Genomic DNA, 5,421 nt, shown 5'->3' on the forward strand with positions numbered 1-5,421 from the left:
AAATGATTTTTATGACTTGTTGCTAGAACCATTGCTAAATCTTTTTATGGTTTTGTTTTCCAGAGTTAAGAAATATTTTTTCCCTCTTACGCTATTTTTACCTTATATCAATGGATAATGTACACTTTTGTGAACAAAATTGAGACATTTACCTTTCTCTTTACCTGATTTATCTAGAATTCACACATTATTCATGAGTATTTTTATTTTATGGCAATATAGTTGTCTGCCTAAGTTCAATAAGAATCTGTTTTCTTCTGTGACAGGATACAATTGAGACACTGGTTATTTTACCAAGGTTTTGACTGGAATATCATATTTTTTAATGTGACCAGACTGCTTTGAGAAATTGAGATTGACTTTAAAGCCAATAGATGTGGAAAAAGACTGGCCTGGTACCTTGTCTGCACGTCCCCCTACAGGGTTCCTGACCTTTCAGTATTTAAAGAATGTCACTTTCTGATAGGTCCAGAAACCTCAAGGCATTTTGACAACTCTAACAAGAGAAGAATTCAGCTGCGTGTGGTGGCTCATGCCTGTAATCCCAGCACTTTGGGAGGCTAAGGTCGGTGAGTTGCTTGAGCCCAGGAGTTTGAGACCAGCCTAGGCAACATGGCAAAACCCTGTCTCTACAAAAAATTACAAAAATTAGCTAGGTGTGGTGGCATGCACCTGTGAACCCAGCTACTCTGGAGGCTGAGGTGGGAGAATCACCTGAGCCAGGGAGGTCAAGGCTACAGTGAGCTGTGATCTTGCCACCGCACTCCAGCCTGGGTGACAGAGTGAGACCCTGTCTCAAAAAAATATTAAAAAAAGAGAATTCACCCAATTCATACAAGTATTACAAGCACAAGTCTGATGGTGAATCCTTAGCTTGGCTTCCTACACTTAAGCTTTTAAAAATCAAATCTGGTATTTCCTACTTTTTAAAGTTTTGGGAGTAGGAAGGAAGAGCCTCCTGGGAAGGTGATGACTCAACTGTCCCACTGAGAATGAGAAATAGGTATAGTTTTGGATGTGAAAAAGGTCCAAAAGCCCATGTCTTGCATAAAAGCCATAAATAGAAAGGGGGAGAGGGTCCACAGTGTGTTTGGAGAACTCAAGTAGTTAAATTTAAGGTGCTACAAAACAGTAGCAAAAGAAGTGGGTAGAGACTTTGTAAGCAAAAGCCAGATTGTAAAGGACCTTATATTAATATATCATGACCAAGCAGTGGGAAGAGCTGTGTTATCAATGCAATGTTGTGGGATAAAGTTCTCACTAGTGGGATTGGCCATATAACCAACTGCTTCCTAAGTGTTGAAGGAACCGATGGAGATAAAGCCTATCTTATGACAGAAGGATCAGATGATAAAAGAGTGTAAAGACAGTTAATCATGCCCTTCACATGAACAAAAACTTGAAAGCTGGCTATCTTGTACATGTGTTTTGGCCAAAAGCAAAATGTGCCCTCTTGAGAGATTACCTGGTGTTGGTAGACAGTCCAGGCACAGATGTTACTACAGAGCTGGATAGCTGGATTGATAAGTTTTGCCTAGATGCTGATGTCTTCGTTTTGGTTGCCAACTCTGAATCAACACTAATGAATACAGAAAACAATTTTCACAACCTGAATGAGTGGCTTTCCAAGCCTAATATTTTCATTCTCAATAATCATTGGGATACTTCTGCATCAGAGCCAGAATATATGGAAGATGTGGGGCACGTGCCGAAGGATTTCAGGCAAGATTACAGGAATTTCAGAATTTTGAACAAATCTTTGAGGAGTGTATCTTATAGTCAGCAGTGAAAACAAAGTTTGAACAGCACACTATCAGAGCTAAACAGATACTAGCTATCTATTTTTGTGAATAATATTATCTATGTTTGTGAAAAAACATAATGGATTCAATAAACATGGCAGCTGAATAGAAAAGGCATTATGCAGCGGAAGAGAGGGAAGACTAAATTGATAGACTGGACTTTATCTGAAACCAGATGAACCTTTTAACACTAGATGCTAAGAAAAAAACCAAGGAGGTCACTGAGGAGGTGGCAAACAAAGTTTCATGTGCAATGACAGATGAAATTTGTTGACTGTCTGTTTTGGTTGATGAATTTTGTTCAGAGTTTCATCCTACTCCAGATGTATTAAAAATATATAAAAGTGAATTAAGCATATAGAGGATGGTATGGGAAGAAATTTGGCTGATCGATGCACCAATGAAGTAAACACCTTAGTGCTTCAGTTCCAGCAAGAAATTATTGAAAATTTGAAGCCATTACCTCCAGCTGGTATACAGGATAAACTACATCCACTGATCCCTTGCAAGAAATCTGATCTCAGTTATAATCTAAATTACTATAAGTTATGTTCAGATTTTCAAGAAGATACTGTGTTTCACTTTTCCCTGGGCTGGTCTTCCCTTGCACCTCGATTTTTGGGCCCTAGAAATGCTCAAATGGTGCTCCTAGGATTATCAGAGCCTATCTTTCAGCTCCCTAGATCTTTAGCTTCTACTCCCACTGCTCCTACCAGTCCAGCAATGCCAGATAGTCATGAGGAAGAACTCATGATTACATTGGTAACAGGATTGGCTTCTCTTACATCTAGAACTTCCACGGGCATCGATATTGTTGGAGGAGTGATTTGGAAAACTATAGGCTGGAAACTCATATCTGTTTCAATAACTATGTATGGAGCTTTGTATCTTTATGAAAGACTGTCCTGGACCACCCATGCCAAGGAGAGAGCCTTTAAACAGCAGTTTGTAAACTTTGCAACTGAAAAACTGAAGATGATTGTTAGCTCCATGAGTGCAAACTGCATTACCAAGTAAAACAACAAATGGCTACCACTTTTGCTCACCTGTGCCAACAAATTGATATTACTCAAAGACAACTGGAAGAAGAAATTGCTAGATTACCCAAAGGAATAGATCAGTTGGAGAAAATACAAAACAATTTAAAGCTCTTGAGAAATAAAGCTGTTCAACTTGAAAATGAGCTGGAGAATTTTACTAAGCAGTTTTTACCTTCACACAATGAGGAATCCTAACAATAGAGATTGCTTTGGGGACCATGATAGGAGGAAACGAAACTTGTAAGATCGGGACAGTTGTTGTTTTTATGAAATGACTTCAAATATGAATTTTACTAACTGTACCTAAATAGCAAAGCCCTATGTAGATTCTGGTAATGATCTATCTCAGTGTATTTGTATTTTTGAAGAGTGTTATGTCCTTAGTTTTAATTTTGGGTAAAGAAAAAACTAAAATATGGAATTAGTTACAAGCAATAGTACCAACTTATGTGACCCCTGAGAGGTAGGACTGTGAGCTCTTAATTTGTTTTAGATTCTGAAAAACTCTACTTCCTGGCATCCAGGAGTTAGAGATTGAGCCTTTCATCTTCTTTTTCAAAACTAGTTTTTGATGCTTTCTTTCATGGGAATAGTCACTTTTTAATTTTATTTAATAAACTGCATTGCTGGAACCACACACAAAAAAGTTTCAGCAAAGCCAACTTAAAAGGAACATATATGACTAATCATTATTTTTGCTATACTTTATGCAAATCAGGCCAAGTATGGTAAGACCAAAAGTTATTTTGCAAATAACTTGGCCCTACTATGATTCATCTTTGGTAAAAGTGGGGAACTGAAGAGAGAAAAGATATGCTTCAGAAGAAAACTATAGAACATCTGTTATTAGATTCTAACCCTGACCATTATTTTTTTGAGTTTTTATTATTTGCATACAATTTAGACTGAATCTTGAATTATTTCCTGGCTACAGGTCTCCAAACTAACAGTGTCACATTGTTCTTCCATTTTTCCAATTGAAACACACTGAAATTGCTACTAGGTTTGTTTTTAGGATCTGCAAACTGAAGTTCATGTATAAATGACCTTGACATACAAACTGCAGACCAGAAAATTCTTTCATATTGCCACTGCCTATTTCCACTTTATTTGAGGGTTTTTCAAGTGTAACATCTAGACACCTCAACTGACTGCTCTACAGACTCCAAGGAAACTGGTTTATAGACTATTCCAAACAATAGCTGTTGTTTTTCTTCTGTTGAGAGCCTGCTTGCAATGCCATCTCCTGAAACGAGACATGACTGTTTAAGTGGACTGGCCTCTTCCAAGAAATAGAGGACTAGTTTAATGGGATCCTTTGTCATTCAGCTATTGACTCAATTTTTTTCTCCACAGACACCAACTCAGATTTTAGTGTGTGAAAATCTTAGGGAAGTATCAGACAGGGGAATGCTGGAGTGCAGAAAATGATCCCCCATAATATGGCACTTTGGCATGCTGAGTGTTTTTGAAAATTGAAAGGCCCAAGAAATTAGCCTCAGAATCAAAGCCGTTTTAAACTTGTCTTATCCTTCCCATCCAAGGGCTAGGAAGGACTCTCTGAATTTCCTTATCTGACCAAGAAAGTTCCTTTCCAAAAGAAACACAATTGCCTTCTATGCCCACCCTGAAATCTCATCTATTTCAGAAAAGAAGAATGAGGAATAACATTTAGACATCGTTAAAATGAATGCCTCTCCTGATATACAGCTAATTACTATAGACTAATGTGGGCCTCCTCACTTAAATAGCTCCCTTGTAACTCAAATTGATCAGTTTCTAAAGCCTTGGATACACACTGACTTTCAACAACCCCACTCCATGGAACATAACACTCTAGAAACAGGTACTTCTAGATCTGAGGGAAACTAATAACAAATCTGTAGCTGACCAATCAATAATTGATCATCGATGCTGCCTCACATCAAATCTTAATCAAAACAGGGGAATGTGAAATGTGATCTACAAAACGATGTCATTCTGGTTCAGAGAGGTATAATGCAGTTGGGAAGTCACTCAAAAAAGTACTACCTGCACAACCTGCAACCTTGTGAAACAGGAACTTGCTTGAACTTTTTTTTTAGATGTAGTCTCGCTCTTGTCACCCAGGCTGGAGTGCAATGGTGTGATCTCAGCTCACTGCAACCTCCACCTTCCGGGTTCAAGCTATTCTCCTGCTTCAGTCTCCCAGGTAGCCGGGATTACAGACATCCGCCACCATACCTGGCTAATTTTTGTATTTTTAGTAGAGACAGGGTTTCACCATGTTAGCCAGGTTGGTCTCGAACTCCTGTACTCCAGTGATCCACCCGCCTCAGCCTCCCAAAGTGCTGGGATGACAGGCGTGAGCCACTGCGCCCAGCCGCCTGAACTTTGAACTGGGCTAAACCACCACAACCACAACATCTTGGAAAACAGCTGAATTATTCCAGTGCTATAACTCTTGATCAGAAACAACCAATGAACTACTCAGGCAACCACCTCCACAAATGATAATTCTTTTGAAACAACTTGGGTAATCATCCTCATCATCCTTTTAAAAACCCCTACTTTCCTTCTTCCCTTTGGAAGACATTTTG

The 5,421-nt window shown here is 38.8% G+C and overlaps 1 pseudogene; it reads left to right on the forward strand.

Annotated features, from left to right (window-relative positions):
- Positions 1–1,213: 1,213 nt before the first annotated feature.
- On the forward strand, positions 1,214–3,037 carry LOC108543342 (mitofusin-1 pseudogene; annotated as a pseudogene).
- The last annotated feature ends 2,384 nt before the right edge of the window (positions 3,038–5,421 follow it).

The sequence above is a fragment of the Rhinopithecus bieti genome, unplaced genomic scaffold (assembly GCF_001698545.2).
Source record: "Rhinopithecus bieti isolate Rb0 unplaced genomic scaffold, ASM169854v2 scaffold_25419, whole genome shotgun sequence".
NCBI lineage: Eukaryota > Metazoa > Chordata > Mammalia > Primates > Cercopithecidae > Rhinopithecus > Rhinopithecus bieti.